Source organism: Crotalus tigris, unplaced genomic scaffold, assembly GCF_016545835.1.
Source record: "Crotalus tigris isolate CLP2741 ecotype Arizona unplaced genomic scaffold, ASM1654583v1 scf7180000024313.351630, whole genome shotgun sequence".
Lineage (NCBI taxonomy): Eukaryota > Metazoa > Chordata > Lepidosauria > Squamata > Viperidae > Crotalus > Crotalus tigris.
This window is the reverse complement of record NW_024100485.1, coordinates 307,938-332,136: the sequence shown is the minus strand read 5'-3', so window position 1 is coordinate 332,136 and position 24,199 is coordinate 307,938.

Here is a 24,199-nt window from a genome sequence, read left to right as displayed (position 1 = left end):
AGTGCATGGTGACCTAACCCTAACCCTAAGTGGAGTTTTCCTACAATGGGATTTTCCCATGTATTTTACCAGGAAACATAGATAGCGCAGCCTAGAAAAGTAAATGCCCTCCTAACCATACCCAAGCACTCCGAGTTTGTTTGCGATGTCCATTTTGCTCTACAAGTTCATGGTGACCTAACCCTACCCCTACGTGGAATTTTTCTCTAATGGGATTTTCACATGTATTTTACCAGGAAACATAGGGCAGGCTAGAAAAGTCAGTGCCCTCCTGACCATACCCAAGCACTCTGAATTTGTTCGTGATATATATTTTGGTCTCTGAGTTCATGGTGATCTAACCCTAACCCTAAGTGGATTTTTCCTCCAATGGGATTTTTCCATGTATTTTACCAGGAAACATAGATAGGGCAGGCTAGAAAAGTAAATGCCCACTAACCATCCCCAAGCACTCTGAGTTTGATGGTGATGTCCATTTTGCTCTACGAGTTCATGGTGATCTAAACCTAACTCTAAGTGGAATTTTCCTCCAATGGGATTTCCCCATGTATTTTACCAGGCAACATAGGGCAGGCTTGAAAAGTCAGTGCCCTCCTGACCATACCCAAGCACTACGAGTTTGTTTGCGATATACATTTTGGTGTCTGAGTTCATGGTGATCTAAGCCTAACCCTAAGTGGAATTTTCCTCCAATGGGATTTTCCCATGTATTTTACCAGGAAACTTTGATAGCGCAGCCTAGAAAAGTAAAGGCCCTCCTACCCATACCCAAGCAGTCCGGGTTTGTTGGCGATGTCCATTTTGCTCTACAAGTTCATGGTGACCTAACCCTAACTCTAAGTAAAATTTTCCTCCAATGAGATTTTCCCATGTATTTTACCAGGAAACTTAGGTACGGCAGACTAGGAAAGTCAGTGCCCTTTTAACCATACCCAAGAACTCTGTGGTTGTTGGCAATGTCCATTTTGCGCTACGACTTCATGGTTACCTAACCCTAACCCTAAGTGGAATTTTCCTCCAATGGGATTTTCCCATGTATTTTACCAGGAAACATTGATAGCGCAGCCTAGAAAAGTAAATTCACTCCGAACCGTACCCAAGCACTCCGGGTTTGTTGACAATGTCCATTTTGCTCTACAAGTTCATGGTGACCTAACCCTAACCCTAAGAGGAATTTTCCTTCAATGGGATTTTCCCATGTATTTTACCAGGAAAGATAGATAGCGCAGCCTAGAAAAGTAAATGCCCTACTAACCATACCCAAGTATCCCGAGTTTGTTAGAGATATGCATTTTGCTCTATGACTTCATGTTTATCTAACTCTAACCCTAAGTGGAATCTTCCTCCAATTGGATTTTCCCATGAATTTTACCAGGAAACATAGATAGGGCAGGCTAGAAAAGTCAGTGCCCTCCTGACCATACCCAAGCACTCCGAGTTTATTGGTGATATACATTTTGGTGTCTGAGTTCTTGGTGATCTAAGCCTAACCCTAAGTGGAATTTTCCTCCAATGGGATTTTCCCATGTATTTTACCAGGAAACATAGATGGCACAGCCCAGAAAAGTAAATGCCCTCCTAACCATACCCAAGCACTCCGAGTTTTTTGGCAATGTCCATTTTGCTCTACGAGTTCATGGTGACCGAACCCTAAGTGGAATTTTCCTCCAATGGGATTTTCACATGTATTTTACCAGGAAACATAGATAGCGAAGTACTCGAAAAGTCAGTGCCCTCCTGACCATACCCAAGCACTCCGAGTTTATTGGCGATATACATTTTGGTGTCTGAGTTCATGGTGATCTAAGCCTAACCCTAAAGTGGAATTTTAGGGAACATAGAGAGCGCTAATTAGAAAAGTAAATGCCCTCCTACCCATGCCCAAGAACTCCGGGTTTGTTGGCGATGTCCATTTTGCTTTAGGAGTTCATGGTGACCTAACCCTAACCCTAAGTAAAATTTTCCTCCAATGAGATTTTCCCATGTATGTTACCAGGAAACATAGGTACGGCAGGCTAGGAAAGTTAGTGCCCGTTTAACCATACCCAAGAACTCTGAGGTTGTTGGCAATGTCCATTTTGCTCTACGAATTCATGGTGACCGAACCCTAAGTGGAATTTTCCTCCAATGGGATTTTTCCATATATTTTACCAGGAAACATAGATAGCGCAGCCTAGAAAAGTAAATGCCCTCTTACCCATACCCAAGAACTCCGGGTTTGTTGGCGATGTCCATTTTGCTTTACGAGTTCATGGTGACCTAACCCTAACCCTAAGTACAATTTTCCTCCAATGGGATTTTCCCATGTATTTTACCAGGAAACATAGGTACGGCAAGCTAGGAAAGTCAGTGCCCTTTTAACCATACCCAAGCACTCTGAAGTTGTTGGCAATGTCCATTTTCCTCTAGGAGTTCATGGTGACCGAACCCTAAGTGGAATTTTCCTCCAGTGGGATTTTCCCATGTATTTTACCAGGAAACATAGATGGCGCAGCTTAGAAAAGTAAATGCCCTCCAAACCATACCCCAACACTCCGAGTTTGTTGGCGATGTCCATTTTGCACTACGACTTCATGGTTACCCAACCCTAACACTAAGTGGAATTTTCCTCCAATGGGATTTTCCCATGTATTTTACCAGGAAACATAGATAGTGCAGCCTAGAAAAGTAAATGCCCACTAACCATACCCAAGCACTCTGAGTTTGTTGGTGATGAACATTTTGCTCTACGACTTCATGGTGATCTAAACCTAACTGTAAGTGGAATTTTCCTCCAATGGGATTTTCCCATGTATTTTACCAGGAAACATAGATGGCGCAGCTTAGAAAAGTAAATGCCCTCCTAACCATACCCCAACACTCCGAGTTTGTTGGCGATGTCCATTTTGCACTACGACTTCATGGTTACCCAACCCTAACACTAAGTGGAATTTTCCTTCAATGGGATTTTCCCATGTATTTTACCAGGAAACATAGATAGTGCAGACTAGAAAAGTAAATGCCCACTAACCATACCCAAGCACTCTGAGTTTGTTGGTGATGAACATTTTGCTCTACGAGTTCATGGTGATCTAAACCTAACTGTAAGTGGAATTTTCCTCCAATGGGATTTTCCCATGTATTTTACCAGGCAACATAGGTCAGGCTAGAAAAGTCAGTGCCCTCCTGACCATACCCAAGAACTCCGGGTTTGTTGGCGATGTCCATTTTGCTCTAAAAGTTCATGGCGACCTAACCCTAATCCTAAGTGGAATTTTCCTCCAATGGGATTTTCCCATGTATTTTACCAGGAAACATAGGTACGGCAAGCCAGGAAAGTCAGTGCCCTTTTAACCATACCCAAGCACTCTGAAGTTGTTGGCAATGTCCATTTTGCTCTACGAGTTCATGGTGATCGAACCCTAAGTGGAAATTTCCTCCCATGGGATTTTCCCATGTATTTTACCAGGAAACATAGATGGCGCAGCTTAGAAAAGTAAATGCCCTCCTAACCTTACCCAAGTAAACTGAGTTTGTTGGCGATGTCCATTTTGCTCTACGACTTCATGGTTACCTAACCCTAACCCTAAGTGGAATTTTCCTCCAATGGGATTTTCCCATGTATTTTACCAGGAAACATAGATAGTGCAGACTAGAAAAGAAAATGCCCACTAACCATACCCAAGCAGTCTGAGTTTGTTGGTGATGAACATTTTGCTCTATGAGTTAATGGTGATCTAAACCTAACTGTAAGTGGAATTTTCCTCCAATGGGATTTTCCCATGTATTTTACCAGGCAACATAGGTCAGGCTAGAAAAGCCAGTCCCCTCCTGACCATACCCAAGCACTCCGACTTTATTGACGATATACATTTTGGTGTCTGAGTTCATGGTGATCTAACCCTATCCTAAGTGGAATTTTCCTCCAATGGGATTTTACCATGTATTTTACTAGGAAACAAAGATAGCGCAGATTAGAAAAGTAAATGCCCTCCTACCCATACCCAAGAACTCCGGGTTTGTTGGCGATGTCCATTTTGCTTTACAAGTTCATGGTGACCTAACCCTAACCCTAAGTGGAATTTTCCTGCAATGGCATTTTCCCATGTATTTTACTAGGAAACATAGATAGCGCAAATTAGAAAAGTAAATGCCCTCCTACCCATACCCAAGAACTCCGGGTTTGTTGGCGATGTCCATTTTCCTCTACAAGTTCATGGCGACCTAACCCTAACCCTAAGTGGAATTTTCCTCCAATGGGATTTTCCCATGTATTTTACCAGGAAACATAGAGACGCAGCTTAGAAAAGAAAATGCCCTCCTAACCATACCACAACACTCCGAGTTTGTTGGCAATGTCCATTTTGCTCTACGACGTCATGGTTACCTAACCCTAACCCTAAGTGGAATTTTCCTGCAATGGCATTTTCCCATGTATTTTACTAGGAAACATAGATAGCGCAAATTAGAAAAGTAAATGCCCTCCTACCCATACCCAAGAACTCCGGGTTTGTTGGCGATGTCCATTTTCCTCTACAAGTTCATGGCGACCTAACCCTAACCCTAAGTGGAATTTTCCTCCAATGGGATTTTCCCATGTATTTTACCAGGAAACATAGAGACGCAGCTTAGAAAAGAAAATGCCCTCCTAACCATACCACAACACTCCGAGTTTGTTGGCAATGTCCATTTTGCTCTACGATGTCATGGTTACCTAACCCTAACCCTAAGTGGAATTTTCCTCCAATACGATTTTCCCATGTATTTTACCAGGAAACATAGATAGTGTAGCCTAGAAAAGTAAATGCCCTCCTAACCTTACCCAAGTAAATTGAGTTTGTTGGCGATGTCCATTTTGCTCTACGAGTTCATGGTTACCTAATCCTAACCCTAAGTGGAATTTTCCTCGAATGGGATTTTCTCATGTATTTTACCAGGAAACATAGATAGCGTAGCCTAGAAAAGTAAATGCCCACTAACCATACCCAAGCACTCTGAGTTTGTTGGCGATGTCCATTTTACCCTACAAGTTCATGGTGACTGAACCCTAAGTGGAATTTTCCTCCAATTGGATTTTCCATGTATTTTACCAGGAAACATAGAGGGAGCAGGCTAGAAAAGTAAATGCCCTCCTAACCTTACCCAAGTAAACTGAGTTTGTTGGTGATGTCCATTTTGCTCTACGAGTTCATGGTTACCTAACCCTAACCCTAAGTGATATTTTCCTCCAATGGGATTTTCCCATGTATTTTACCAGGAAACATAGAGGCGCAGCTTAGAAAAGAAAATGCCCTCCTAACCATACCCCAACACTCCGAGTTTGTTGGCAATGTCCATTTTGCTCTACGACTTCATGGTTACCTAATGCTAACCCTAAGTGGAATTTTCCTCCAATATGATTTTCCCATGTATTTTACCAGGAAACATAGATAGCGCAGCCTAAAAAAGTAAATGCACTCCCAACCATACCCAAGTACTCCGGGTTTGTTGGCGATGTCCATTTTCCTCTACAAGTTCATGGCGACCTAACCCTAACCCTAAGTGGAATTTTCCTCCAATGGGATTTTCCCATGTATTTTACTAGGAAACATAGAAGCGCAGCTTAGAAAAGAAAATGCCCTCCTAACCATACCCCAACACTCCGAGTTTGTTGGCAATGTCCATTTTGCTCTACGACTTCATGGTTACCTAATGCTAACCCTAAGTGGAATTTTCCTCCAATATGATTTTCCCATGTATTTTACCAGGAAACATTGATAGTGTAGCCTAGAAAAGTAAATGCCCTCCTAACATTACACAAGTAAATTGAGTTTGTTGGCGATGTCCATTTTCCTCTACGAGTTCATGGTGACCAAACCCTAAGTGGAATTTTCCTCCAATGGGATTTTCCCATGTATTTTACCAGGAAACATAGATAGCGTAACCTAGAAAAGTAAATGCCCACTAACCATACCCAAGCACTCTGAGTTTGTTGGCAATGTCCATTTTGCTCTACGACTTCATGGTTACCTAACCCTAACTCTAAGTGGAATTTTCCTCCAATTGGATTTTCCATGTATTTTACCAGGAAACATAGAGGGAGCAGGCTAGAAAAGTAAATGCCCTCCTAACCTTACCCAAGTAAACTGAGTTTGTTGGTGATGTCCATTTTGCTCTACGAGTTCATGGTTACCTAACCCTAACCCTAAGTGATATTTTCCTCCAATGGGATTTTCCCATGTATTTTACCAGGAAACACAGATAGCGCAGCCTAAAAAAGTAAATGCACTCCTAACCATACCCAAGTACTGCGGGTTTGTTGGCAATGTCCATTTTCCTCTACAAGTTCATGGCGACCTAATCCTAACCCTAAGTGGAATTTTCCTCCAAAGGGATTTTCCCATATATTTTACCAGGAAACATAGAGGCGCAGCTTAGAAAAGAAAATGTCCTCCTAACCATACCCCAACACTCCGAGTTTGTTGGCAATGTCCATTTTGCTCTACGACTTTATGGTTACCTAACCCTAACCCTAAGTGGAATTTTCCTCCAATACGATTTTCCCATGTATTTTACCAGGAAACATAGATAGTGTAGCCTAGAAAAGTAAATGCCCTCCTAACCTTAGCCAAGTAAATTGAGTTTGTTGGCGATGTCCATTTTCCTCTACGAGTTCATGGTGACCAAACCCTAAGTGGAATTTTCCTCCAATGCGATTTTCCCATGTATTTTACCAGGAAACATAGATGGCGCAGCTTAGAAAAGTAAATGTCCTCCTAACCATACCCCAACAATCCGAGTTTGTTGGCGATGTCCATTTTGCTCTACGACTTCATGGTTACCTAACCCTAACCCTAAGTGGAATTTTCCTCCAATGGGATTTTCCGATGTATTTTACCAGGAAACATAGATAGCGCAGCCTAGAAAAGTAAATGCACTCCTAACCATACGCAAGCACTCCGGGTTTGTTGGCGATGTCCATTTTGCTCTTCGACTTCATGGTTACCTAACCCTAACCCTACGTGGAATTTTCCTCCAATGGGATTTTCCCATGTATTTTACCAAGAAACATAGAGGGAGCAGGCTAGAAAAGTAAATGCCCAGTAACCATGCCCAAGCACTCTGAGTTTGTTGGCGATGTCCATTTTGCCCTACGAGTTCATCGTGACTGAACCCTAAGTGGAATTTTCCTCCAATTGGATTTTCCCATGTATTTTACCAGGAAACATAGAGGGAGCAGGCTAGAAAACTAAATGCCCTCCTAACCTTACCCAAGTAAACTGAGTTTGTTGGCGATGTCCATTTTCCTCTACGAGTTCATGGTGACCAAACCCTAAGTGGAATTTTCCTCCAATGGGATTTTCCGATGTATTTTACCAGGAAACATAGATGGCGCAGCTTAGAAAAGTAAATGCCATCCTAACCATACCCCAACACTCCGAGTTTGTTGGCGATGTCCATTTTGCTCTACGACTTCATGGTTACCTAACCCTAACCCTAAGTGAAATTTTCCTCCAATGGGATTTTCCGATGTATTTTACCAGGAAACATAGATAGCGCAGCCTAGGAAAGTCAATGCACTCCTAATCAGACGCAAGCACTCCGGGTTTGTTGGCGATGTCCATTTTGCTCTACAGGTTCATGGCGACCTAACCCTAACCCTAAGTGGAATTTTCCTCCAATGGGATTTTCCCATGTATTTTACCAGGAAACATAGATGGCTCATGCTAGAAAGGTCCGTGCCCTCCTAACCATACCCAAGCACTTAGGGCTTGTTGGCGATGTCCATTTTGCTGTACGGGTTCATCATGACCTAACCCTAACCATAAGTGGAATTTTCCTCCAATGGGATTTTCCCATGTATTTTACCAGGAAACATAGATAGTGTAGCCTAGAAAAGTAAATGCCCTCCTAACCTTACCCAAGTAAATTGAGTTTGTTGGCGATGTCCATTTTGCTCTACGAGTTCATAGTTACCTAATCCTAACCCTAAGTGGAATTTTCCTCCAATGGGATTTTCCCATGTATTTTACCAGGAAACATAGATAGCGTAGCCTAGAAAAGTAAATGCCCAGTAACCATGCCCAAGCACTCTGAGTTTGTTGGCGATGTCCATTTTGCCCTACGAGTTCATCGTGACTGAACCCTAAGAAGAATTTTCCTCCAATTGGATTTTCCCATGTATTTTACCAGGAAACATAGAGGGAGCAGGCTAGAAAAGTAAATGCCCTCCTAACCTTACCCAAGTAAACTGAGTTTGTTGGCGATGTCCATTTTCCTCTACGAGTTCATGGTGACCAAACCCTAAGTGGAATTTTCCTCCAATGGGATTTTCCGATGTATTTTACCAGGAAACATAGATGGCGCAGCTTAGAAAAGTAAATGCCCTCCTAACCATACCCCAACACTCCGAGTTTGTTGGCGATGTCCATTTTGCTCTACGACTTCATGGTTACCTAACCCTAACCCTAAGTGGAATTTTCCTCCAATGGGATTTTCCGATGTATTTTACCAGGAAACATAGATAGCGCAGCCTAGAAAAGTAAATGCACTCCTAACCATACGCAAGCACTCCGGGTTTGTTGGCTATGTCCATTTTGCTCTACAGGTTCATGGCGACCTAACCCTAAGTGGAATTTTCCTCCAATGGGATTTTCCCATGTATTTTACCAGGAAACATAGATGGGTCATGCTAGAAAGGTCCGTGCCCTCCTAACCATGCCCAAGCACTTAGGGCTTGTTGGCGATGTCCATTTTGCTGTACGGGTTCATCATGACCTAACCCTAACCATAAGTGGAATTTTCCTCCAATGAGATTTTCCCATGTATTTTACCAGGAAACATAGAGGCGCAGCTTAGAAAAGAAAATGCCCTCCTAACCATACCCCAACACTCCGAGTTTGTTGGCAATGTCCATTTTGCTCTACGACTTCATGGTTACCTAACCCTAACCCTAAGTGGAATTTTCCTCCAATACGATTTTCCCATGTATTTTACCAGGAAACATAGATAGTGTAGCCTAGAAAAGTAAATGCCCTCCTAACCTTACCCAAGTAAATTGAGTTTGTTGGCGATGTCCATTTTGCTCTACGAGTTCATGGTTACCTAATCCTAACCCTAAGTGGAATTTTCCTCCAATGGGATTTTCTCATGTATTTTACCAGGAAACATAGATAGCGTAGCCTAGAAAAGTAAATGCCCACTAACCATACCCAAGCACTCTGAGTTTGTTGGCGATGTCCATTTTACCCTACAAGTTCATGGTGACTGAACCCTAAGTGGAATTTTCCTCCAATTGGATTTTCCATGTATTTTACCAGGAAACATAGAGGGAGCAGGCTAGAAAAGTAAATGCCCTCCTAACCTTACCCAAGTAAACTGAGTTTGTTGGCGATGTCCATTTTGCTCTACGAGTTCATAGTTACCTAATCCTAACCCTAAGTGGAATTTTCCTCCAATGGGATTTTCCCATGTATTTTACCAGGAAACATAGATAGCGTAGCCTAGAAAAGTAAATGCCCACTAACCATACCCAAGCACTCTGAGTTTGTTGGCGATGTCCATTTTGCCCTACAAGTTCATGGTGACTGAACCCTAAGTGGAATTTTCCTCCAATTGGATTTTCCATGTATTTTACCAGGAAACATAGAGGGAGCAGGCTAGAAAAGTAAATGCCCTCCTAACCTTACCCAAGTAAACTGAGTTTGTTGGCGATGTCCATTTGGCTCTACGAGTTCATGGTTACCTAACCCTAACCCTAAGTGGAATTTTCCTCCAATACGATTTTCCCATGTATTTTACCAGGAAACATGGATAGTGTAGCCTAGAAAAGTAAATGCCCTCCTAACCTTACCCAAGTAAATTGAGTTTGTTGGCGATGTCCATTTTCCTCTACGAGTTCATGGTGACCAAACCCTAAGTGGAATTTTCCTCCAATGGGATTTTCCCATGTATTTTACCAGGAAACATAGATGGCGCAGCTTAGAAAAGTAAATGCCCTCCTAACCATACCCCAACACTCTGAGTTTGTTGGCAATGTCCATTTTGCTCTACGACTTCATGGTTACCTAATCCTAACCCTAAGTGGAATTTTCCTCCAATACGATTTTCCCATGTATTTTACCAGGAAACATAGATAGTGTAGCCTAGAAAAGTAAATGCCCTCCTAACCTTACCCAAGTAAATTGAGTTTGTTGGCGATGTCCATTTTGCTCTACGAGTTCATGGTTACCTAATCCTAACCCTAAGTGGAATTTTCCTCCAAAGGGATTTTCTCATGTATTTTACCAGGAAACATAGATAGCGTAGCCTAGAAAAGTAAATGCCCACTAACCATACCCAAGCACTCTGAGTTTGTTGGCGATGTCCATTTTGCCCTACAAGTTCATGGTGACTGAACCCTAAGTGGAATTTTCCTCCAATTGGATTTTCCATGTATTTTTCCAGGAAACATAGAGGGAGCAGGCTAGAAAAGTAAATGCCCTCCTAACCTTACCCAAGTAAACTGAGTTTGTTGGCGATGTCCATTTTGCTCTACGAGTTCATAGTTACCTAATCCTAACCCTAAGTGGAATTTTCCTCCAATGGGATTTTCCCATGTATTTTACCAGGAAACATAGATAGCGTAGCCTAGAAAAGTAAATGCCCACTAACCATACCCAAGCACTCTGAGTTTGTTGGCGATGTCCATTTTGCCCTACAAGTTCATGGTGACTGAACCCTAAGTGGAATTTTCCTCCAATTGGATTTTCCATGTATTTTTCCAGGAAACATAGAGGGAGCAGGCTAGAAAAGTAAATGCCCTCCTAACCTTACCCAAGTAAACTGAGTTTGTTGGCGATGTCCATTTTGCTCTACGAGTTCATGGTTACCTAACCCTAACCCTAAGTGGAATTTTCCTCCAATGGGATTTTCCCATGTATTTTACCAGGAAACATAGATAGCGCAGCCTAAAAAAGTAAATGCACTCCTAACCATACCCAAGTACTCCGGGTTTGTTGGCGATGTCCATTTTCCTCTACAAGTTCATGGCGACCTAACCCTAACCCTAAGTGGAATTTTCCTCCAATGGGATTTTCCCATGTATTTTACCAGGAAACATAGAGGCGCAGCTTAGAAAAGAAAATGCCCTCCTAACCATACCCCAACACTCCGAGTTTGTTGGCAATGTCCATTTTGCTCTACGACTTCATGGTTACCTAACCCTTACCCTAAGTGGAATTTTCCTCCAATACGATTTTCCCATGTATTTTACCAGGAAACATGGATAGTGTAGCCTAGAAAAGTAAATGCCCTCCTAACCTTACCCAAGTAAACTGAGTTTGTTGGCGATGTCCATTTTCCTCTACGAGTTCATGGTGACCAAACCCTAAGTGGAATTTTCCTCCAATGGGATTTTCCCATGTATTTTACCAGGAAACATAGATGGCGCAGCTTAGAAAAGTAAATGCCCTCCTAACCATACCCCAACACTCCGAGTTTGTTGGCGATGTCCATTTTGCTCTACGACTTCATGGTTACCTAACCCTAACCCTAAGTGGAATTTTCCTCCAATGGGATTTTCCGATGTATTTTACCAGGAAACATAGATAGCGCAGCCTAGAAAAGTAAATGCACTCCTAACCATACGCAAGCACTCCGGGTTTGTTGGCGATGTCCATTTTGCTCTTCGACTTCATGGTTACCTAACCCTAACCCTACGTGGAATTTTCCTCCAATGGGATTTTCCCATGTATTTTACCAAGAAACATAGAGGGAGCAGGCTAGAAAAGTAAATGCCCAGTAACCATGCCCAAGCACTCTGAGTTTGTTGGCGATGTCCATTTTGCCCTACGAGTTCATCGTGACTGAACCCTAAGAAGAATTTTCCTCCAATTGGATTTTCCCATGTATTTTACCAGGAAACATAGAGGGAGCAGGCTAGAAAATAAATGCCCTCCTAACCTTACCCAAGTAAACTGAGTTTGTTGGCGATGTCCATTTTCCTCTACGAGTTCATGGTGACCAAACCCTAAGTGGAATTTTCCTCCAATGGGATTTTCCCATGTATTTTACCAGGAAACATAGATGGCGCAGCTTAGAAAAGTAAATGCCCTCCTAACCATACCCCAACACTCCGAGTTTGTTGGCGATGTCCATTTTGCTCTACGACTTCATGGTTACCTAACCCTAACCCTAAGTGGAATTTTCCTCCAATGGGATTTTCCGATGTATTTTACCAGGAAACATAGATAGCGCAGCCTAGAAAAGTAAATGCACTCCTAACCATACGCAAGCACTCCGGGTTTGTTGGCTATGTCCATTTTGCTCTACAGGTTCATGGCGACCTAACCCTAAGTGGAATTTTCCTCCAATGGGATTTTCCCATGTATTTTACCAGGAAACATAGATGGGTCATGCTAGAAAGGTCCGTGCCCTCCTAACCATGCCCAAGCACTTAGGGCTTGTTGGCGATGTCCATTTTGCTGTACGGGTTCATCATGACCTAACCCTAACCATAAGTGGAATTTTCCTCCAATGAGATTTTCCCATGTATTTTACCAGGAAACATAGAGGCGCAGCTTAGAAAAGAAAATGCCCTCCTAACCATACCCCAACACTCCGAGTTTGTTGGCAATGTCCATTTTGCTCTACGACTTCATGGTTACCTAACCCTAACCCTAAGTGGAATTTTCCTCCAATACGATTTTCCCATGTATTTTACCAGGAAACATAGATAGTGTAGCCTAGAAAAGTAAATGCCCTCCTAACCTTACCCAAGTAAATTGAGTTTGTTGGCGATGTCCATTTTGCTCTACGAGTTCATGGTTACCTAATCCTAACCCTAAGTGGAATTTTCCTCCAATGGGATTTTCTCATGTATTTTACCAGGAAACATAGATAGCGTAGCCTAGAAAAGTAAATGCCCACTAACCATACCCAAGCACTCTGAGTTTGTTGGCGATGTCCATTTTACCCTACAAGTTCATGGTGACTGAACCCTAAGTGGAATTTTCCTCCAATTGGATTTTCCATGTATTTTACCAGGAAACATAGAGGGAGCAGGCTAGAAAAGTAAATGCCCTCCTAACCTTACCCAAGTAAACTGAGTTTGTTGGCGATGTCCATTTTGCTCTACGAGTTCATAGTTACCTAATCCTAACCCTAAGTGGAATTTTCCTCCAATGGGATTTTCCCATGTATTTTACCAGGAAACATAGATAGCGTAGCCTAGAAAAGTAAATGCCCACTAACCATACCCAAGCACTCTGAGTTTGTTGGCGATGTCCATTTTGCCCTACAAGTTCATGGTGACTGAACCCTAAGTGGAATTTTCCTCCAATTGGATTTTCCATGTATTTTACCAGGAAACATAGAGGGAGCAGGCTAGAAAAGTAAATGCCCTCCTAACCTTACCCAAGTAAACTGAGTTTGTTGGCGATGTCCATTTGGCTCTACGAGTTCATGGTTACCTAACCCTAACCCTAAGTGGAATTTTCCTCCAATACGATTTTCCCATGTATTTTACCAGGAAACATGGATAGTGTAGCCTAGAAAAGTAAATGCCCTCCTAACCTTACCCAAGTAAATTGAGTTTGTTGGCGATGTCCATTTTCCTCTACGAGTTCATGGTGACCAAACCCTAAGTGGAATTTTCCTCCAATGGGATTTTCCCATGTATTTTACCAGGAAACATAGATGGCGCAGCTTAGAAAAGTAAATGCCCTCCTAACCATACCCCAACACTCTGAGTTTGTTGGCAATGTCCATTTTGCTCTACGACTTCATGGTTACCTAATCCTAACCCTAAGTGGAATTTTCCTCCAATACGATTTTCCCATGTATTTTACCAGGAAACATAGATAGTGTAGCCTAGAAAAGTAAATGCCCTCCTAACCTTACCCAAGTAAATTGAGTTTGTTGGCGATGTCCATTTTGCTCTACGAGTTCATGGTTACCTAATCCTAACCCTAAGTGGAATTTTCCTCCAATGGGATTTTCTCATGTATTTTACCAGGAAACATAGATAGCGTAGCCTAGAAAAGTAAATGCCCACTAACCATACCCAAGCACTCTGAGTTTGTTGGCGATGTCCATTTTGCCCTACAAGTTCATGGTGACTGAACCCTAAGTGGAATTTTCCTCCAATTGGATTTTCCATGTATTTTTCCAGGAAACATAGAGGGAGCAGGCTAGAAAAGTAAATGCCCTCCTAACCTTACCCAAGTAAACTGAGTTTGTTGGCGATGTCCATTTTGCTCTACGAGTTCATAGTTACCTAATCCTAACCCTAAGTGGAATTTTCCTCCAATGGGATTTCCCATGTATTTTACCAGGAAACATAGATAGCGTAGCCTAGAAAAGTAAATGCCCACTAACCATACCCAAGCACTCTGAGTTTGTTGGCGATGTCCATTTTGCCCTACAAGTTCATGGTGACTGAACCCTAAGTGGAATTTTCCTCCAATTGGATTTTCCATGTATTTTACCAGCAAACATAGAGGGAGCAGGCTAGAAAAGTAAATGCCCTCCTAACCTTACCCAAGTAAACTGAGTTTGTTGGCGATGTCCATTTTGCTCTACGAGTTCATGGTTACCTAACCCTAACCCTAAGTGGAATTTTCCTCCAATGGGATTTTCCCATGTATTTTACCAGGAAACATAGATAGCGCAGCCTAAAAAAGTAAATGCACTCCTAACCATACCCAAGTACTCCGGGTTTGTTGGCGATGTCCATTTTCCTCTACAAGTTCATGGCGACCTAACCCTAACCCTAAGTGGAATTTTCCTCCAATGGGATTTTCCCATGTATTTTACCAGGAAACATAGAGGCGCAGCTTAGAAAAGAAAATGCCCTCCTAACCATACCCCAACACTCCGAGTTTGTTGGCAATGTCCATTTTGCTCTACGACTTCATGGTTACCTAACCCTTACCCTAAGTGGAATTTTCCTCCAATACGATTTTCCCATGTATTTTACCAGGAAACATGGATAGTGTAGCCTAGAAAAGTAAATGCCCTCCTAACCTTACCCAAGTAAACTGAGTTTGTTGGCGATGTCCATTTTCCTCTACGAGTTCATGGTGACCAAACCCTAAGTGGAATTTTCCTCCAATGGGATTTTCCCATGTATTTTACCAGGAAACATAGATGGCGCAGCTTAGAAAAGTAAATGCCCTCCTAACCATACCCCAACACTCCGAGTTTGTTGGCGATGTCCATTTTGCTCTACGACTTCATGGTTACCTAACCCTAACCCTAAGTGGAATTTTCCTCCAATGGGATTTTCCGATGTATTTTACCAGGAAACATAGATAGCGCAGCCTAGAAAAGTAAATGCACTCCTAACCATACGCAAGCACTCCGGGTTGGTTGGCGATGTCCATTTTGCTCTTCGACTTCATGGTTACCTAACCCTAACCCTACGTGGAATTTTCCTCCAATGGGATTTTCCCATGTATTTTACCAAGAAACATAGAGGGAGCAGGCTAGAAAAGTAAATGCCCAGTAACCATGCCCAAGCACTCTGAGTTTGTTGGCGATGTCCATTTTGCCCTACGAGTTCATCGTGACTGAACCCTAAGAAGAATTTTCCTCCAATCGGATTTTCCCATGTATTTTACCAGGAAACATAGATTGGGCAAGCTAGAAAAGTAAATGCCCACCATGGTGATCTAACCCTAACCCTATGTGGAATTTTCCTCCAAAGGAATGTTCGCATGTATTTTACCAGGAAACAAAGATAGCGGAGCTTAGAATACTAAATGCCCTCCTAACTATAACCAAGTATCCCGAGTTTGTTGGCGATGTCCATTTTGCTCTACGACTTCATGTTTACCTAACCCTAACCCCTTAGTGGAATTTTCCTACAATGGGATTTTCCCTTGTATTTTACCAGGAAACATAGATAGCGCAGCCTAGAAAAGTAAGTGCCCTCCTAACCATACCCAAGCACTCCGGGTTTGTTGGCGATGTCTATTTTTCTGCACGGGTTAATGGTGACCTAACCCTAACCCTAAGTGGCATTTTCCTACAATGGGATTTTCCCATGTATTTTACCAGGAAACATAGGTACGGCAAGCTAGGAAAGTCAGTGCCCTTTTAACCATACCCAAGCACTCTGAAGTTGTTGGCAATGTCCATTTTCCTCTACGAGTTCATGGTGACCAAACCCTAAGTGGAATTTTCCTCCAATGGGATATTCCCCTGTATTTTACCAGGAAACATAGATGGCACAGCTTAGAAAAATAAATGCCCTCCTAACCATACCCCAACACTCCGAGTTTGTTGGCGATGTCCATTTTGCTCTACGACTTCATGGTTACCAAACCCTAACCCTAAGTGGAATTTTCCTCCAATGGGATTTTCCCATGTATTTTACCAGGAAACATAGATGGGGCAAGCTAGAAAGCTCAGGGCCCTCCTAACCATACCCAAACACTCTAAGATTGTTGGCGATGTTCATTTTGCTCTACGGGTTCATTGTGACCTAACCGTAACCGTAAGTGGAATTTTCCTCCAATGGGATTTTCCCATTTATTTTACCAGGAAAGATAGATAGGGGCGGCTAGAAAAGTCAGTGCCCTCATGACCATACCCAAGCACTCCTGGTTTGTTGGCAATGTCCATTTTGCTCTCTGAGTTCATGGTGACCTAACCCTAAACCCAAGTGGAATTTTCCTCCGATGGGATTTTCCCATGTATTTTACCAGGAAACATACATAGCGCAGATTAGAAAAGTAAATGCCCTCCTACCCATACCCAAGTATCCTGAGTTTGTTGGCAATGTCTATTTTGCTTTACGAGTTCATGGTGACCGAACCCTAAGTGGAATTTTCCTCCAATGGAATTTTCCCATATATTTTACCAGGAAAGATAGATAGGGAAGGCTAGAAAAGTCAGTGCCCTCCTAACCATACCCAAGCACTCCTGGTTTGTTGGCCTAGAAAAGTAAATGGCCTCCTAATCATACCCAAATATCCCGAATTTGTTGGCAATGTCTATTTTGCTCTCTGAGTTCATGGTGACCTAACCCTAAACCTAAGTGGAATTTTCCTCCAATGGGATTTTCCCATATACTTTACGAGGAAACATAGGTCATGCTAGAAAGGTCAGTGCCCTCCTAACCATACCCATGCACTCCGAGTTTGTTGGCGATTTTTGTTTTGCTCTCTGAGTTCATAGTGATCTAACCCTAACCCTACGTGGAATTTTCCTACAATGGCATTTTTACATGTATTTTACCAGGAAACATAGAGAGGGCAGGCTAGAAAAGTCAGTGCCCTCCTAACCATACCCAAGCACTCTGAGGTTGTTAGCAATGTCCATTTTGCTCTGCGAGTTCATGGTGACCATACCGATACCCAAGTATCCCGAGTTTGTTGGCGATATCCATTTTGCTAAACGACTTCATGTTTACCTAACCCTAACCCTAAGTGGAATTTTCCTACAATGGGATTTTCCCATGTATTTTATCAGGAAACATAGATAGGGCAGGTTAGAAAAGTAAGTGCCCTCCTAACCATACCCAAGCACTCCGGGTTTGTTGGCGATGTCTATTTTTCTGCACGGGTTAATGGTGACCTAACCCTAACCCTAAGTGGCATTTTCCTACAATGGGATTTTCCCTTGTATTTTACCAGGAAACATAGATAGAGCACGGTAGAAAAGTAAATGCCCTCCTAACCATACCCAAGCACTCTGATTTTCTTGGCAATGTCCATTTTGCTCTACGAATTCATGGTGATCTAACTCTAAGCCTACGTGGAATTTTCCTCCAATGGGGTTTTCCCATGTATTTTACCAGGAAAAATATATTGTGCAAGCCAGAAACCTCAGTGCCCTCCTAACCCTAGCCCTAGATGATAGATAATAGCTGGAGAGATGGTAAGAGAGGATTATAAATACAGATGACTGATAGATCATTGGTAGATATGAGACACAGAGTGAGAGAACTGCAATCAAAAGCTCATCTGTGAGATAATATTTGACTAGAGCCATTAATAAGAAATAACCATTTTACTTTGATTCCAGATATATAATCTCCTGGGAAGATATATAAACGTTTACATGGTAGAAAATTCCTGTTTATTTGTAAATTCAATGCAACTGTTCATCTCTTAAGGTTGTTAGGAGAATGATTAAAAATCCTAATCAAATTGTTTCATTGAAAGTCTTTGATATGTAAATGGATGCATAATCAATTGAGAATCTTATAGGATGTTTTGTTCTTTTTAAAAACTATGATCCAATTGCACAGTTTTGTTTCTCGCAGTTTTCCTCCCTCCCCTATCCACTTCATAAGAACTCCAGAGACTTGATGCTCCTGATATTTTTGCTGCTGCTGATAATTATCTTTGAATTGCAAATCAACCCTTTTACGAAGAAAACGAAACTGTACAAAGCTTCTCTTAAAATGCAGCAGTGCAAACATTAAATGTGCCACTTCAGAATAACAGAGTTGGAAGGGGCCATGGAGGTCTTCTAGCCCAACCCCCTGCTCAGGCAGGAAACCCTATACCATTTTAGGCAAATGGTTGTCCAATCTCTTCTTAACAACTTCCAGTGTTGGAGTACCCTAAACTTCAGGAAGCAAGTCATTCCACTGATTAATTGTTCTGTCAGGAAATTTCTCCTTAGTTCTAGGTTGCTTCTCTCTTTGATTAGTTTCCATCCATTGCTTCTTGTCCTGCCTTCAGGTGCTTTGGAGAATAAGTTGACCCCCTCTTCTTTGTGGCAGCCACTCAAATCTTGAAAGATCATGTCACCCCTAGTCCTTCTCTTCATTAAACCAGACATACTTAATTCCTGCAACTGTTCTTCATTTAGCCTCCACTCTCCTAATATACTGTAGTTCAGGGCTTTTCAACCTTTTCACCGATTGTACCACTTTTAGAATATGGCAACATTCGAGTACCACCAGTCACCCAGCAAGATGTCAAAAGCTTGATGACAAAAAAAAAATGGAAAAAAGTGATAAAGTACAGGTAGTCCTCAACTTACAACAGTTTGCTTGGTGACTGTTCAAAGTTACAACGGCACTGGAAAAAGTGACGTATAACCATTTTTCACACTTATGACCATTGCAGCATCCCCAGGGTCATGTGATTTACATTTGTATGCTTGGCAACCGATTCTTATTTATGATGGTCACATTGTTCCAGGGTCATGTGATCACCTTTTGCAACCTTGTGACAAGCAAAGTTAGTGAGGAAACCAGATTCAATGAACAACCATGTTACTAATTTAATCTCTCTCCTTCTTTCTCTCTCTCCCTCTCTTTCGTTCTCTCTCCCTTTCTCTTTCCCTCTCTCCCTTTCTTTCTCCCTCCCTGTCTCTTTCTCTCTCCCTCCCTGTCTCTTTCTCTCTCCCTTTCTCTCCCTGTCTCCCTTTCTTTTTCTCTCTCCGTCTCCCTTTCTCTCTCCTCTCACTCCTTCTTTCTCTCTATCTCTCCCTGTCACCCTCTTTCTCTCTTCCTCTTTCTCTCCTCTCTCTCTCTCTCCCTCTCCCTTTCTCTCTCTCCCTCTCTCTATTTCTCTTTCCCTCTTTCTCTCCCTCTCTCTCTCTCCCTCTCAAAGATCCTTAAAATCCTTAAAAGTTATGCTTGGGCGTAAGACTTTTTCTTTTACAGATGGGGCGGGTGGGCCCGACATTCGCGGGCAGGCAACCCCTGGCAACTGCTCCAGCCAAAGAAGCAGGTGGCTAGGAGGCCGCCGCGGCACCTACCTCCTGCGCCTGTCAGCTGGTGACCCCCGGACCTGCGCCCGTCAGCTGGAACATCAGCCAAAGCTTTGGCCGGTGCGGAGGGTGAAGGGGAGGCCGCCACAGCGCCGAACTCCTGCACCCGTCAGCTGGTGACTCCTGGACCTGGGCCCATCAGCTGGGAGGTCTGGTGACAGAGCCATCTGGCATGGAGGGCCAAAGGGAGGTGGCAGCTTGACACGCAGGGTCCTGCTTGCCCACGAATGTCAGGCCCACCCACCCCATCTGTAAAAGAAAAAATCTTCTGCCTAAGCATAACGCCAGCAGTTCTGTGCCACAGAGGCTTGAGGCATGGAGGCGCAGGATGCGGAGCAGCGTGGTGCCCTGGGAGGCGGCAGGACAGTGGGGAGGGGTTACCTGCATCCTGCCAGCTGAATTCTGGAAGCCTGCCTGAATGAAGAATTTTAGGGGGTGTTGAAAGCGAGACAGACTTAGGGCTGTATTAAGACCATAGATGGCTGCGTAAGGAGAGTGGAAGGGAGGCGAATTCGGGGTGGAGCAGAAAACACAGGGGGAAGGCATTAGGAAATAAGCACCAAAGTAGATGGTGCCTTGCAAGGGATTCCCGAGTGTTCCACAATTGTTTTTCCTCTCTCCTCTGCGCGAGAAAAACTTTTGTGGCGTAAATCTGAAACCAGGTGTTCCTGTGAGGTGGCGCAGGAGGTTCTTGGGAGTGGCGAGGACAAGCTTGGCATTTCCTCTCTCCCAATCCCCTTCCTCTTTTTCACCCCCTTCCCCGGCCTGCCTGCGATCTAAGCTCGTGGCTCCGTGGCTTTTCTTTGTCTAGCCTAGCCAAGCTTTCTTCTGCCTGCCCCGTTCCCGAGAGCACCGAGGAGGTATGGCAGAAACACATGAATTGGGATTGTGGCGCCCTTGGGAAGCTGATCATGCTTTGAACCTTAGGAGAGGAGCAGGAGTCCCTTCCTCCTTCCCTCCCTCTCTCCCTCTCAAGCCCCCGTGGGCTCAACATGAACAGGCTGGGGGAGGGGTTGAGGACGACATGCGGGGTGGCAAAGGAGACCGGCAGCTGGCGCCGGCGCCAAACCTCCCAGCTGACAAGCGCAGGTTCGGGTGGTTGCCAGCTGAAGGGCACAGGAGTTTGGCGCTGCAGCGGCCTCCCCTTCGCTGATCTGAGTGCACGAGAAGTCAAACCAGTTGCTGCACAATGAGTTCCTGGGGAGGGCAGGGCCTTGCTCTGCACCTGCCTTTTCACACGCCTTCTGCAGGACACATTCAGTAAAGTTCGTGCAGGCTGCCGCCAAGCAGCATATTTTCCACAAACAAGTGAGGTGGGAAGGAATGGAGCGGGGGGGGGGAGGCGATGCCGCAGGGGGAGAGGAAGGCAACGCTGCGTACCACAAGCCAGGTGGTCACGTACCATAAGTGGTACGCATACCACTGGTTGACAAGCCCTGCCGTAGTTGATTCACTGCCCACCCTCATTTTTGTCATCATAACTATTATTAGTAGCAGATTAAACTACTGGCATTCATTGCTATCTTTCACATAGGACAGAGTACAGTGTACTTTAAAATAAAGAAATAAAAAAAATCCATCCTGACACACTACCTTGGTTATTAACGTTACAGATTTGTAATTTCTTTTATCTGCACATTTTATTACACTGAGTAAGGTTGCAAGAAAGAACTAATCTGGGCATAGAAGTTCTACGGTCATCTTGACTTTTTAGCAAACACTTTTATGTCAAGTTTGTATGCAAGGTCATTCCGCCACAAACAAATGTGCAGCTGAAATGGCTTCCATGCCAGAAAATTTGTAGGAAGCATTTGAAAAGGTTCTGGTAATCAGTATTTGAAACGTGCAGCTAAAATGTCTCTTACAGCAAGATAATAGATATCCAGCATCCATCAATACTGAAATAATGCTGCACTTGATAGATGCATTGACTGACTTAGCCTAAGATAAGATAAGATAAGATAAGATAAGATAAGATAAGATAAGATAAGATAAGATAAGATAAGATAAGATAAGATAAGATAACCTTTATTGTCATTTTTATACTGTGGGCATAATGGCATACATCAAAAATGAAATTTAGTTGCCCGCTCTCAAAGTGAAACACACATATGACACACACCTAAACATACTATGAACAGCATATATATAGACCCACATCCCTAATATACGTAGGAAATAAATATTAAATATTGTCCATCTTGAATATATAATGGAAGGAGGAAGCTTGAGAATTTGCAAGGTTAATGCTGTATGGAATGAAACTCTTGGCTGAATCTGGATGTTCTGCTTCAGATACCACGAAGCCTCCGCCCAGAAGGTAACAAGGAAAACAGGCCGTGAAGAGGATGTGTAGTGTCCCAGATAATCTTACGGACCCTGCTCAAGCAGTGCTTCTGTGCTATGTCCTGGATGGGAGGAAGGGAACTGCCCATGATCTTTTCGGCCATTCTCACCACTCTCTGCACTGCATCTATGGTGTCATAGATATTCACTGCTGTTATTTTACATAGAGCTAGGCAAGCACTTTAGCAATCTTCACTAAAATATGAATCTGTTGTTTAGCTGACGAAAGAGCTCTCCCTAATGTCAATATTAGATAAGATGTGTTGATGAAGACTCTTAGTCATCGGGCAAATGTGCCAGAAGCTTGAATCTTAGCAACTGGACTAATTTTTGTTAGCTTGAGACATTTAGCTGCTCATCCAAGCAGCTTCATCAGTCAGAGCAAGTCAGGCAGAGAGGTTGTTGGAATGCACCAAGTCTTGCCACACCCTCCACAGGGGTTCTCTCCCCAAAATGCTAATGAAGCTGCTTGGATGAGCAGCAAAACATCTCAAGCTAACAAACATTAATCCAGTTGTTATGATTCAACCTTCTGACACCCTAGAGAAGGTGCTGCTGCTGGTTGGGGTGTCTTTCTAAAAGGAAGGAAAGAACAAGTAGACTTTTCATAGAACCAACTTAATGGTGCAATATTGACAGCGTTCAGTGGAGAAGAACACACATCCTGAACAGTGGTGGGATATAGCTGGTTTGCACCACTTTGGCAGAACTGGTAGCTAATTTTTTTGTTGCCCAGGCCCAGAATGTACTTCCAGAAGCAGCCTCCACACAGAGAACCGGTTGTTCCCATATTTGAATCCCACCACTGATCCTGAACTATCCCCTCCTTTGTTGTCCTTGGATGCTTGGGAGGGTGGAGGAACTCCTGGAGAAGACTGGGAAAAGATGAACTGGCAAAAATCTTATGTCCTTCCTTCCCTGGAGTGCTGAGTAGATTATTCCCACTGAGGGATTCTTCCTGCTGAAAAGGTAAAACAATACTTTTAGATCAGTGGTTCTCAACCTGTGGGACAGGACCCCATTTGGGGTCGAACGACCATTTCATGGGGGTCGCCAAACAATGCAGTCCGCCATTTCTTCCCCCTTTTCCTTAGCTGTGCTACTCCCTTTTATTCTATTGGCTTTTGAAAGCCAATAGAATAGACTCTCTTGAATAGAGTCTAATTCTATTGGCTTTCAAAAGCCAATAGGAATTGTCTCTGCCCTGCTGAGCCCGCCAAAAGTCCCATTCTGCAAACGGTGCTGCACCAGTTGAGTAGTCGACTTACGACCGGTTGAGTAGTCCTCGACTACTGGGGGTCGCGGCATTAAAAAGGTTGAGAACCACTGTTCTAGATAGCAAGGAAGAAGTAAAGCTGCAGTTCAAGCTCATATTTATATTGAACTGATTTTAGGTATTGTCAAATAATAAAGTCCTGCCAAGTCATTGTGGTGGTGGTGTTGGGGTATTCCTGGGAAGGATGAGCAAAGACTCTTAGAGGCATCTGCTCAGAGGCTATACAGGTAGTCCTCCACATATGACTACAACTGAGTTGTTAAGTGAATTTTGCCCCATTTTGCCTTTCTTGCCACAGTTAAGTGAATCTGGCTTCCCCATTAACTTAGCTTGTCAGAAGATTGAAAAGGGGGTCACATGACCCCGGGACACTGCAATTGTCATCAATGTGAATAATTCCCCAACATCTGGATTTTGATCACGTGACCATGGGGATACTTTCATAAGTGAGAAAAACGGTCCCTTTTTTCAGTGCCTTCGTAACTTGGAACGGTCACTAAAGGAACTGTGTAAGACGAGGACTGCCTGTATTCCTAGCAAGATCATTGAAGATCAACCCAACTGCCCAGCTAAAGCAAGCAGACACCTACATTGGGTACCAATGATATAGGAAGAGGCCAATGATCACCTTAGTGGCCATCAATTTGTTGGGCGTGGAAGAAGGCAATGGCAAAAATACTCCTGTATTTTATTAAGAAAGCTACATGGATAGAAAAATAAAATGATGGAATACCCACTGAAATGAGCCGAGGTGACGCAGCAGTTAGAGTGCAGTACTGCAGGCCACTTTAGCTGTGTTCAGCAGGTCAGCAGTTCAAATCTCACCAGCTCAAGGTTGACTCAGCTTTCCATCCTTCCGAGGTAGGTAAAATGAGGACCCAGATTGTTGGGGGCAATGTAAAT